Source organism: Oxyura jamaicensis, chromosome 4 (assembly GCF_011077185.1).
Source record: "Oxyura jamaicensis isolate SHBP4307 breed ruddy duck chromosome 4, BPBGC_Ojam_1.0, whole genome shotgun sequence".
Lineage (NCBI taxonomy): Eukaryota > Metazoa > Chordata > Aves > Anseriformes > Anatidae > Oxyura > Oxyura jamaicensis.
The window spans coordinates 65,387,082-65,400,502 of NC_048896.1; the positions used below are offsets into that span (position 1 = coordinate 65,387,082).

The window sequence follows — 13,421 nt, forward strand, 5'->3', positions numbered from 1 at the left end:
GAAAGGATCATCATAAACCCAGGATAATACAACCCAATCTCTGCAGGGAGGGTCAAGGCACAGCGCTGATGGGCAGGTGCCGTCAGGTCAGCACGCTGCTCTCGTGCAGAAAGCACCTGCCCTGGTACCTGTGAGAGCAATTACCTGCGAAAATCCCCCACTGCCCAACCTGACTCAAGCATATTTATCCTCTGCCTTACTGGTCGTGAAGCTAAATGCCTCGGTGTGCTGGCTGCTGCAGACTCACAGCTTCCCAGGCTGCTCTCTCTACTGGCATGTGAGCTGGTATTTCTGGCCCTGTTTTCAGATGTGACAAGATGTAATCGGAACACCTGACCCCATGGGAGGGGCAGGTGACCTAGGGAACATTTTACTCTGGGGAGAAGATGTATTTTAATGAATCAAAAGCAAAGTAGTCAGAATACGTGGATCTGAGTCATGCAGTGCTATTCTCGAGCTACCTAGGAAGACTGAGCTCTATTGTTTCCATGATCCTGCCCATTTTCTAATTTAAAAGGCAGGCATACCGAGTGCAATCCACACATGTTCCTCACTGTAGTGATTTAGCTTTTTTAATGCTACTTCTCACAGCAGCTGTAATAGAGAAGAAATTAAAACCAGCTTTCAGTTGGAGGTAGAATCTTTGTCTCCGGTTTGTAAATGATGTCTTGTCCCTGCTGTGGCTGCAGAATGCACGCTGGAACTTTTGTTGCAAGCTCATTTTGTAGTCAAGTGTTTATGAGATGATGTGGCTCAGTCCCACAAACCTACGTCAAGCAAAGGGCTCTTGTCAGTGCATGCAGAGTACACCTGCATACCTACCAACATTCTGAAAAAGATGCTCATGCAGGAACAGTCAGAAAATCTGTCTCCTTCACTGAAATGTGGCCACCCTGTTCCAAATGACTCCTTTATTCTGTACTGCCCAACTGTATGCTGAGCAGCAAAAAGGCAGTCAAATGACTGTTTCAGCTCGGCCTGTTTGCCTATTCTTCAAAGACAGAATTCGTTTTTGATTAAGGAACACTGCGTAAAGACACAAGGAAATGAGTGGCTTGGATCATCTTTACCTCCAGAAGTCGAGGCTGTCTTCTCCAGACAGTGCCCCTTAAAAGAAATCTCCTCTGACAGCTCCCCTGCTCAGGGCTGGAGCTTTGACACTAATCTCTCCAAATGGGTGAGAAGGATCACAGCTAATGAAAGGAGCTCTACAGACCGAACAGGGACACAGTGGGAAGAACAACACACCCACGCCAAGAAAGAAGCGAATACGACGAGCTCATCTGTTTCTCAGTCATTTCGCAGAACTCCCACCACCATTTCTAAGTGTAATGACGAACTAGCTCGAACCCTGTTTCAACATCCCAGCAAAAGCTGCCTGCAGCCTTGCGTAGAAAGAAAAGTTTCTAAACGCTCTGATTTAGAAAGGAAAGCCCCAGAGTGCGAACCATGCAATGCTTCTTATGCCTCCTCTCTTTGCGACACCTAGTGCTGGATACTCAGAAAAACTTGGAGCCACAAAGCATCCCGGTTAGCAGCAGCTAGCCCTAGTTCTGCATCTTTGGCCCCAAACATCGCTTAACCCTTTCACAGCTGATCATTTCTGAGGCACTGGAGAGTACCAGTTCTACTAAGTTTTAGCCATTTAGCTTTGTAGCAACTTTTCCAAGGGGAACATCAACGCTGAAGTAGTCAGGTAGCAAAAGGTATCCAGGAAGACCCACCTACATAATCGTGTCAGCTCTAGTGGGTGTCGTAACACCGGACCCTTATAGCCATGTAGTATAAACTAACAACATGATCCACACACAGCCCCTTCCTATCTTTGCCCAGTCAAACTAACCTTTTTTATTATTATTATTATTTCTTAACTATTCCTGCTTACGAAAAGCAACTCCCTCCTTTTCAGCGTTTCCAGTTCACATTCCTTTCCAATGGAACTTCAGTCTAAAACTGCTGCCTATTGTTCCCATCACGGCGTGCCAGCAGTTCACTCACCACACCACAAACAGGTGCCAGGTACCTTCCTCACTGCACTGCCCAAGGGCTGTCCAGGTAGCTCATCGAACTAGAGCACAGGTAACAATGCACTGTGCTGCCCCCAGAGCGCTCGGGAGAAAGAGACCATTGAGAACCCAAACAAACAGGGATTTGTTGTGCTGGACAAAAAGCATTTTCATCAGCATGTGTTACGGCTGCGAGCTTAACCCCTGACAGACCAGTACTTTCTTTTTCTCTTTTACAAGGAGTTAACAAAACCTACAATAGCCTGTCTCAGTCCTGCCTGCTTAAAGCAGCGATGCCCCCATCACTGACCCAAAATCAAAGCAATGTCTTACCCACTTGTCCAGAGTATACTTAGCATAGATTTTCAGCTGATTCCCAGCTTCTAAGACGTTTCATTTGAAAGCTGCAGGAGAAGGCTGAGGGAGACATCTCTCAGATGCCAGCTTTCAAAATAAAGAGGCGGAACACAGACGCAGTCCTGCCAGCCAGGGTCCCCATCTCCCCCCAGCAGCACTTTCACGGGCAGCCTCCCCGACACAAGCCCCCAGCTCTCCTGCCGTGGAGGGACAGCTGTCGGTCCGGGCTGAGAGCACCTCTTTGTTCAGGGCTCTCCCTGGGTTTTTCTGGCCCTTCTCCTTGGGTAGGAGTCGGCTCTCCTCCGCTTTGCTCAGGGGAACTCCTCACGGAGCTTTCCCCGCCGCTCTGCGCTGTATTGAGGTTTACCCACAGGCAGGCAGGGAGGCATTGCTCGTTGTTAGGGCTGCCTTGGTCTGCAGTCTGCTGCGAGAGCGGCGTAGCTTCGGTCTCAGGTCCTTCCTCAGCCGCTGCTCTCGCTGTCCCCCAGCTGCACGCCTCCAGCGCTCCCGCTTGGCAGAGGACGGGGCTCTGAAGTTTCACCTGTCACACGCAGCCCGTGTCCCGACAGCGAGCAGCCCGCCGCCACGCTCGGCTGTCGCCGCGCACGCACCTGTCCCACCCGCACGCCCTACAATGACAACCTGGCAGATCGGTGCATTTTCATCCCTCCCACCCGAATCAGCAGCCATCCATTGAACAGGTGGCTTTAAATGAAAACGAGGAAAGCATCTCAGGGCATCGTACTTCTGGTGCTGTGCGTTTTAGGACCCCGTCCCCCGCGAATACAGGGAAGGCGGCAGGAAAAAGCACGCAGCCGCCCGACCGCCAAGTGCTTCTTCCGCTGGGGGAAAGCCTCTCTCCCCTCCCCAGCACCGTAACCCCGCAGAAACACACAGCTCTGGCAGCCGATCAGGAGACACCCGCCGGGAGGAAAGGCAGCACCCTACCGCAGGAGCCGGCCGGCCGGACGCGGAGCCGAGCACCGCAGCCCCTCGGACCCTACCTGGAGGTGGCCGCAGGCGCTCTGGGCCCCGGCTGCTGCCTCGCCGCCCGCAGGCACGCCCCGCACCGGGTCGGGCCGGGCTCCCCACGCGAGCGGCGGGGCCGCCTGGCAGGGCGGAGGCGGAGCGGAGGAGGCCTCGCCCCGGCCCCGCCGCCTGCGGGCGGGCAGCGCGGGGGGAGCGCGGCGCGGGGGCTTCCAGCCTGCCGACGGCTCCGTGCCCTCAGAGCAGCGCCGTGCCCCCAGGCCCGGACCCCCGCAGGCAGCCTGCCCGGCACCTCGCCTCCCTCCGTGGCCGAGGCGTGGGGAACGGCGAGAGCACGCTAAGCACAGGCGCTTCCTCCAGCAGTCTCCCAGCCTCTGTTTTTGGCACAGCTCCGTGGTTTTGCTGAGCCTGGAGTTGTTTGCTAGTCCGTTAGCCCTCAGATTTCCCTTCCGGCTATGGTCCCGGCCACAGGGTTCTTCGGAGAGGACTTGCATGGATGTGCTAGGGCTGCCCGAGGAGCCCCCGCCGTGCGTTTCTCTCGAACCTGGCTCAGCAGCTTCCCTCTGCTGTCCCCTGGATCTCGCATCGAGTGGCAGAGCAAACACAGGGCCCACGTCTCTGAAAACCCTGTTACCCTTCTCGGGCCTTCTGAACCTTTTCTGAGATGAGGGAACCAGAGCTGCACAAACTACGTGAGGTCCAGTTGAACCCCAGATTACAGGGAGCTGCACACCAGCTTCTCCTGCTCTCCATCCCCTCCTGGCAATTCCCAATCTATGCTCGATTTGCTTTTTTGATTGCTACCACACACTGAGCTGGAGCCATCAGTACACTCATCTGCCAAACAAGTGGCAGAAATTGGGTCAGAGCTCATCATTTACATGTGAAGCTACCCACAAGCATCAAATCTCTCAGTAATTGAAGAAAAACTGTCCCCGGTAGTTAAACGCTTGCAAGGTGCCTCTGGCTATTTCTGCGCTCAGCAGAAGAAGCAACGTATAAACCTGAACTCCTTTGGCCAAGTCGATTTTGGAGGCTGTCATGAAGTCCTACCCGCATTTCCATCTCTATCAATTCAGGCTCTAGAAAGAAATACTTCAAAAATATGTTTTTAAAATTACTGAGCTGGCAAGATAATAATAGTAAATTGCCCACACGATCCCCTTCTGGAATCCAGACTTGATAAACGTGCACGTGAGAGCTCCTGAAACAACGTGCGAGTTCTTCAACTTGGGGATTTGCATCCAAGCCCGCCCTGTCCCCTTGCACAGCGTCACAGTGCAAGGCAATTAAATGACACTGGTGCGTAACTTCTGGAGAAGATGACACGAGGCCAAGTCAGAGGCCACAGCAGTTTCACATGTACCTTTCTCATCCTTTTTCCCACTTTGGTGTATATCTGAGGGTGGTGCTCCTTATCTTCCTCAGGCTCCACTCTGTAATGTTTCTTTCTAACGCCATTTCCTGTCTGTAACAGGTTTCCCAGTGCAATACATCATTTAATATTCTTGCTAAATTCCTGTTTACCCTACAAATCTACAACTCTTGTTGGCATACCTACAAGAAATCCACTAGAAAAAATTTCAGACTTCATCTGGATAAAGGATTTTCCCTTTTTCCTTTTGCCCCCCTCAGAATCCAAACAGTGGCTTCCTCCTCCCCTCATCTCATGTGTTTTCAGCCATGCTCTTTGACTTAAAGCTGAAACATTCTACTGAAGTAGCGGTACGTTTGGGCACATTAAGCCTGGTTTATTTTGGTCCAGGCTGACAAGAGTGAAGAAGGCAGACCCTGTGCTTCCCGACGGAGAGGACAACCCCAGAGCGGCAGCAGGGTGGTGCAGACGCGTTGCCTGTGAGTCAGCAGCACTGCGCTGCTGCAAGACTGGCAAATGCTACGGCTCACCGGGCCACAACGAAGTATCGCGTTAGGCAAGAGAGGCAATTTGTCTGCTGTGCCTGGCATTGCTCGGCCGCTCTGCAGTAGTGCAGGCGGTTATGAATCACTTGGCAAGAGTTTAGAGGAGGTCACAAACTGTAAGGAGGTAAGAGAAACACAATTATGAGTCAACTTTTCTAGGACATGCCCAATCTGGATTGCTAAAATGCTTTGCTTATTTGTTCTTATTTTTTATAGGGTACTGGTCAAAACAGCAACATGGATTAAGGGAATTAAGCTCAAATAAAAAGTAAAAAAAAAAAAAAAAAAAACTACCTAGATGGGATCTGATTAAACCAATTAGACTGATGCACACTAAATACAGTCGCTGTGCAAAGTTCTCCTACAACTCAGACCCGTGTCCATGGCTGGATCTGCTGGCACGAAGGCCAACATTTAGGCTGGGCTTTAACACAGACCCTCCATTGTGGTGGAAATACAGACTATGAACTCAAATTGCAAACCACTCTGTCCATGTATTTGAGCTCTTGGGAAAGCCTGATCCCAAGTCCCATCTTATCTCCACCCTGATAACTCCTGTAAAAACCTATTTTTCACCTGCATGTAAAATCTGAATGTGTTACTTCCAAACAAGTAGGTAGGGTAGAAGAGATTTTTTCATCTAGCAGATAGTGATAATCCCTCACCAACAAATGCATACAAGATGACCATGCGGACCGGTAATAAGCAGGCTCCTGACCATTCGAGAAAAGGCAGGGTGAAACACCAGTGCCAATGTCAACTACCAAAGAACATGGCGCGTAATTCCCAAACTTTCAATACTTGCATAGAACAAAAATGTATATTTTCAAGATAATTCAGGTTATTTTTCTGATAACTAGTAGCTATGCTGGTAAGTTTCATATCAACATATTCATACCTTTCGGTGTTTTCTCCAAGACGTAAGAATTAAAAGTTATACAAAATGGAAGGGGAAAAGGAAGGGGAAGGGAAGACTATTTAATGTAATCATATGACATAAGGAAATGAAACTTGAGAAAAAATCACCACGCCTGGAAATACTTACAACGGATAACAAGATTTGCTACTTCTCTACAGTTTCTGTTGTAGACTAACTTCCACAAGTTTCATATGGTTGAATATCTGTCTACTGATAAAACAGCCCACTCCCTCTTCCTTATTTCAAATGTCAACTATTTTTGTCTTACCTCTGAGGAATTTGGGTGTTTTTATGGAAACACCAAAAACTACCTATTTGGGTAGTTTTTATGGAAATAGCAAAAATTCTTCTTTCAATTCTAAAGAAAATAGCCTGCAACTCTGTACAAGAAAGCAAGTCAATTCTGACCTGTCTGCCAAACTAGAGAAAGCTTCAGACCCTAACTCGGCGAGGATGTAAACTGGTACCATTACCAGCCTTCTCCCCTCTCTCTAACAGCACACCTTTCAGCTCCCTTAATTGTTCATATCCCTGTTTCCTTCACGACTCTGTGGGGAATTCTAGCGCTGAGTTTACATACAGAGCATACAGTGTTGCTTGTGCTACGTCCCCCAGCCAAACACTTGTTATTTCCTAGTGATAAATGAGAAACCACTTCCCTCATTTTACCAAGTGATTTTTTACTGGTTAGGTCGTGCAAGTGCTGCCTGTATTACTATTAACCAGTGGTGAATTTTAAGCACTAAGAGAAAATACTCTGTCCTGTTTCAGCAAGCACCTGTCTGGACAGTTCTGTCTGAGCAATGTGAAACAATCAGCTGGACTAGCTGCTAGCCGCCTGCTGCAACTCCAAAGGAACCATCAAAAAAGAATTAAGAGAAAACGTCTGATGTCCGTTCTTCTAACATTTCAATACTTGTTGTGTAAACCTCTTGGGCCCTACCCTGTGGTCTGTAGCACTTCCCTGCATGAAGCAGGAAGACATCAGGTTTCATTTAAGCTCTACGTTTATTCACATTGAACTTGAAGTAGGATCATATTAAAAACAGATTACAAATCATTTAAGAGCTATTAATGCTTGCCAAAACTAACCTGCGGTTTCAAATAAGGGGAAGGTCAAAATAAATGAAAAGTAGCGTTTAACTCATTGTAGAGAAGTCATGTTACATACAGAGCACATAACACACATTTGGCATTTCAAAAAGTACTTAGCAGAATCCCATACACACCAGAATCTTAACACAGACCGATGAAAAGTTTCAGAGTTTGCATTCGTTTATCCCAATTTCACAAGCAAAAATTAATTTGGCAGTATCAGTGCACACATTTCGATCTGTGCACAGAAGTCCTGCTGAAATCGTTGAGACACCTGCACAGGTGAAAGCATTTCCAGAACCTGATAGCAAACATCTTGTCTTATTTTGATTTTCAAAAAACTGCTTCAGGTTCAACTTACAATGTTAAATTAGATTAGGGGCCTAAATCCAGAAGATCACTTAAGCCTTGCCTTCAAATTAGAAATTACGAATATGCTTCAGCAATTGACAAAGGAGAATACAAAAGCATAGTCTTAAATGTTTTGATGGAGCGGTGTGACAGTGCAATTGTAAGCAAAGATGAAGAGATTTCTGGTGAGCACACCATACTTCCTGTAGCACGTACTTTGCAATGAGACTTACAACATGGTCACAGTTTAAACAACCAAGCTAAAACTGATGATGGCAGGTGCGCTTCAGACTCAGCGCAAGTCTCAAGTAAAATTACTTTTGCTCTTCTGAAAAGATACTGGGCAGAAGTCCAATATTTTATGTCCCTGTGTTTTCTACACTTCTTTTTTATGTGTTACTGTTACCTTCTGAGAAGACACTCAGAGACTTGACATTTGGAAGAATATGCTCACTGTCATTAGCCTTGAACGTTTCCAGGTAAGAACCACCCAAATTCAAACAAACTAAATTTCTGAAAGCTGCCTGCTCTACAAGCACGTGTGAGCCTGCCAGCACAGCTCCTTCCAACTTTCTCACAAGTGACATCTCAGCCAGGGGCCTGAGCTGGACTCACACTGAAAGGACCCCTTACACCTCCATGCAGTGGGAACCGGAGCTGGAGACAGCCTCTTGTAGCCCCCTCGGCAGCCTCCCTGTTAGCACCAAAACCATGCGAAAGAAACGGAAGCAGACTGACAACAATATGGAAGGATTAAATACTACATGGTAGATGGGACAAGGAAATTGAGCATTGGGATGTCATAGCTAAGGAGGAATCATACAGGAAATAATAAAATTGTAGGTGGCTTTTCTCTCAAGTTGAGCCTCAAGGGATATCAGTGCTGTTTGGAAAAGAGATAGGTACTGCCTAGACACCAAAGAAAGGCACAAATCTATCAAATTCTGTATTATGTGGCAGGCCAGGGAGTGCAGTACTTGACTTCTGAAGCTTTATCCAGGAGCCAAAGTTTCCGAATTAACAGGGCAACTCTGCAAGGACCCCATTCAGTCATCTCACACTCCACACATGGTGCTTTTGTCAATTAAGTGGGTGGCAACCCATGTATAACAACAAAGATCAAGTCTTGGAAACCACTCACCTTCAGAATATTCACCTCAACTGCTAACCTGAGTGGGGATCAGAAGGAAAAGACAGATGTCCTTTGAAGAGCATTATTTTCTCTCCTAAGTAACAAAGAGGATTTATCCAAGCTACTACTGCTTGTGTGTCCTAGGGCTGACTGTTATAAGGTATCACGCCAGTTTTGCTTTCTTTCCTGTGAAACCTGTGAGGCAAGCGGTGAAGATGACCACAGCAATGGTCATCTAAACTCTAAGAACAATCGTTACACTCTCTGTCCTCATATCTACCTGAATTATCTTGACCTTTCCCCAGGACCGGTCCACACAACAGTGAGGTACCTGTAATTCAGGCCAGATAAGGTTGAAATTATGTTGGAGAAGCAACTTCAGCTCTCAAGGACAAGCAGCAGCTCCTTCCTTTAAGGTGGCTTATAGGCTGCTTCTTACCCGGCAGTCGCACTGCATTCTTGGATGTTAATGCAGTGAGGAGCCACTAGCTGTGATGAAAAATGCCAGGAGTTCGCTTACTTTAAAAATGTATTTACACAAGGAACAAATGGCTCTGTCTCCTTTAAAGTGAACATCACTTTGACAGTACTATTGGGGTACTATACAAATTTGAAACTACCGAAAACCAAATACAGCACGATGCAAGATGTTTCGTGAGTTCCTGATGTCTCTTAAATGCTGGGAAACACAGGAGGCAGGTAAAATTGATTCCAACTCCACATGGCTTACTCCTGATTTTTTACCTCTCAAGTTGTTGATTCACTGCAGTCACTTGCCTAATTAATGGCCTTTGTTTAACTGAGCCCAAATGAATAAACTGTCCAGAGTGCATTAAATTTCCTGTTTATTTGCATAAAATTTCCCCCAATTATCTTACAAATAAATCCTTTCACCTATCTGCAGATGTGACAAATATTCCACTTGTTCTTAACGATGAAGAAACCCTTCCCACAGCACGTGATGTAGCAAGTGAGCATATAAGGCCAAGAACAGAACCAAATCCAGATCCCCTCACTGGCTGCCAGAACCCAGTTTACTGGGAGGTGCAAAGAGAGACTACCAAAAAAAACATATAAAATACCTCATGCAAATATTGTCTTTTCAAACTATGGATGAAAGCTCTACTTTAGGACCCTGTCTGATGATACACAGATGAGGAATAACCCCAGGAGAAACTGGAATTCTGAACGTGAACTAACTCCTGCCCTTTCTGGATCACTGCAAATACTTGAACCTGCCACTGCCACATGCCTCGAGCTTTAAAAATCCCAAACCCCTCCTTTACCAGCCTTATTCCAAAGGGGGATGTTGGCATATTTGTTTCTGTTTAGTTACTGATGTAGGGTTGCTGTTGCTGGAGGCTTTCCCCCTGCCTCCCAGACAAGGGACCATCCCCACCTTCTCCTGCCTCTGCCCCCTTTCACGTTTCAGCCTGACATCCTCTCAAACCTACCTGACAGCCTGCAGCAATCACCCTGTGAATGGCAAGCAATTTCCTCATTGACGGCCTCCCATTTACTCTGACATCTGCCAGCACTCCCTGACACTTGAATAAGCATCAAGACATTAACAGTCTGGCGCAGGTTTACGGGTTCGAATAATAATGTTCAGGGGGCTCCCTGCACTCATGCAGGCAGCCAAAAAATCCCTCGCTCGCTAAATTTCGCCATCCTCGGGGTTGGGAACGGTGGAGACCCATGTGTCTGGGTGAGCGGCACCTTGTGCAGAGGCCTGCCGCACCGCCGGTGGGTAACGCACCCGGTGCCTCTCCCCTCCGGCAGCAGGGCTGGGAGCGGGGCTGCGGGAGCCGACTCGCTGGTTCGGGAAAATAACAGGGAAGAGCAAACAGAAACAAAGGAAGCCTGTAGAAATTAAAACAAACAAACAGAAGCCCCACACAAAAACAAACAAGCTATCTCCTCCCAAAGCCAAAACCAACCCTTCTTTGGCATTTTCTAATGTTCATAAACCCTGCCTGAAGTGGTGAACTGGAATAGAAGAGCTCTGAACTGCCTTTCACGTGTGGAAATTTTGCGTACTGCAAATATCACGAGGACAAAACAGTCTCAATTTTAATGGATTGTCAAAATGAGAAAATGGTCCAGCTATGGTTGCTTGGAGCTTATACTAGCACATGGTTTATTTCTCTTGTGTGTACACGCGTATTAAGCAGCCAGTCCAGGACTCTGGTGCAGTGGAGAATATCCCAGCTCAAGAGATGTCCTCCTCCATCACTTCCAGCCATCCTAACCACGTCAGCCACCTCCTGGAGGAAATTCATCCTTCTAGCCTGCGGCAATGATGGCTCTCAGACAAACCTCAAAGCACTAGTTAGTGAGACCCTTCGGTACCAGATGACTTGCAGGAAGCCTGGTATGCCTCCCAGATGTTTAATAAAACATGACGGTGCCCTCTACAAGTCTTTGGATAGAGTTCAGTCATCTCTACCCACAACCAGCGCACAAAGGATTCAAAGGCTTCCCAAACCACAACTTTTGTTTTCAAGTACGAATAAAATATGCACATGCAATTCTCTGTGCTTGCTATTTTGTGAAGGGTATGTTTTCCACCACTATGTACTGAAAAATAGGCTTAGAGTTCAGCAGGACAGGCGAAATGAAGCGATGTCCTGAAGACTAAGAACATAATGCCATTAGTACTTTAAAGGTGTTGCTCCAACTGCAAATCGGTGAGAAAGAAAGGAAGATTTATTACAGATGAAAGCAGTTTGACAGCCTACGTGAAAGGAAATTGGTGGGTGACCTCTGTCAAGTTCCGGGGAGCAACATATCCACATCTTCAAAACTGTCACGACAGTAGTCAGCAGCTGCCTGGGGAATAGCTTTCCTATTCTGCAAATATTTTCAAGATGCTGAAAATTCCCTCCCAAACCACGACACAAATTTGAAATCACACCCAAAAAAAGAATGTTAATGAAAAAAACAATCCCAACCATTTCAGATTGAAGGGTTACATAGTTTTTAAAAGCTTAAATTTCAAATTCAAAATTTTATTAAAACCTTATGTAAATTAGCCAACATGGCAAAACAAAGGTTGGCTTGAATAAAAAAGTATAATAATAATAATAATAAAAAAGCATGCTTACAGCTCAGAATATTTAAGCAGGATATTTGAACGCTTTCAAATCCTCTCCCCCCACACCCAAAAAGGTTATCAGATGTTTTTCAAAATCTGTACTTTTTTCCTACCAGTTGTCAGTTCTGTTAAATTGCGTGGTCAAGAGACAAGGAAGTGTCACTGACAAGCTTACCACCACACCTCCACTTAATCGAAAGGCTGCCTGCTGTGTCCCCAGCTGTCCCCCTCCAGCTTCCAGCCGAGGAGGATTACAAAACCCTGCAGAATAAAACTGTCCTAGAGCTACCTCCCCTTCCCCCAACACATGCGACAGACTAGCTACTACACCCAAAGCACAATAAATAGCTGGCTCTCAGCATTCAACCCTTCCTTTTTTTTTTTTTTTAAAAAATTATGATTATATTTATTTATTTTATTTATTATATTTATTTATTTTATTTTATATTTTGTGTGCGTGTCCCACAAAGCTTGGAACCTGAGCTTGCACACTGCAGGACGCACTGGCCACCAGACAGAACATAAGGTGAAACACAAAAGCAAACAAACACTTCTTCAGCTACAGCTATGAGCCCTGGTTGTGCCGGCTGTGTATTTAGATAAGCATCTCTCCCTGCACAAATCTGCTGAGATTTTGCCTTCCTGAAAAACTGTGGGATAGAAAGGCTAGAAACTGATACTTCTGTGGTCTTCTCTGCCATTATTTTCTGCATCTGCAAGTAGTTGTCATTGAGTCAACACTTTTAATGGGTAAAAAATGAACAGAACAAAGTCTCAAATAAAACAATGTAGAGTTAGTAGCTTGTACTGACACCATTTGACTCTTCAGTGTTTCATTTATTAAGTAATATTCATTTGAAAACTGTTTAAATATTACTTCATCCAAGAGAAATAGTTTCAAACCAGCTACTCTTGCAATGGAAGAAGCGGTACATGCTGGAAGGCTTGTCTAAATATGGTTTAGCAGGCATATTTTTACACTCACGATAGGCTGCAACTCGTCTGCTGTGTCAGTTCACTAGCATTCAATGGCAGCTTGCTTCCTCCTCCCCGCGCCTCTTATAGCATAATAAAAACTACAGGCACTCTGCCAGAAACCAAGATTCAGATTCTGCAAACTCTTAATGCACATGCTTGACTTTAATAGAAGCTGGCCCAGGAGAGGCTCCTTAAACATTTACACACTTCAGACCGAGCACATGAATGTAGGTATGTAGGTCAGGGCTGAAAGGAAGGAGATTTACACTGACGGGTAATGTCCCCCTCACGTTCACAAAGAGGTTTAAAATTTACTGCTTTACTGTTGTCATCAACCTAGCACAGCCGTGCTGCTGTAACGGAGCAGATATCAGATAGAAAATACTTAAAAATACGCATATATATTTCATATTTCAAAGTAAATACTATACTTGATCAAAATAATTTCCATTTGCTTCCAGCTAGAGAAATTCAGTAACACCTCAATTTTTACCCATTTGCCCAATAATCAAACTGGGATATATCAGCACAAATTTATTTACTTCTGAGGAGTGAGCACACATTATTTATTGTACTCAG

General features: G+C 46.0%; 1 protein-coding gene across 4 annotated transcripts in view; it reads right to left on the minus strand.

The window, feature by feature from the left end:
* The window catches only part of RASGEF1B (RasGEF domain family member 1B), a 151,559-nt gene that overhangs the window by 28,506 nt on the left and 109,632 nt on the right, over nucleotides 1-13,421 (minus strand). Inside the window, exon 1 of one of the 4 annotated variants that reach the window (XM_035324810.1) lies at nucleotides 3,368-3,436. The exons of 1 other annotated variant lie outside the window; for it this stretch is intronic. The gene's annotated coding sequence lies outside the window, so the exon portion shown is untranslated. Of the gene's footprint in view, nucleotides 1-200; nucleotides 999-1,070; nucleotides 2,930-3,367; nucleotides 3,437-13,421 lie in introns of those variants that run through there. 2 more of the 4 variants (XM_035324814.1, XM_035324813.1) reach the window with 2 other exon arrangements.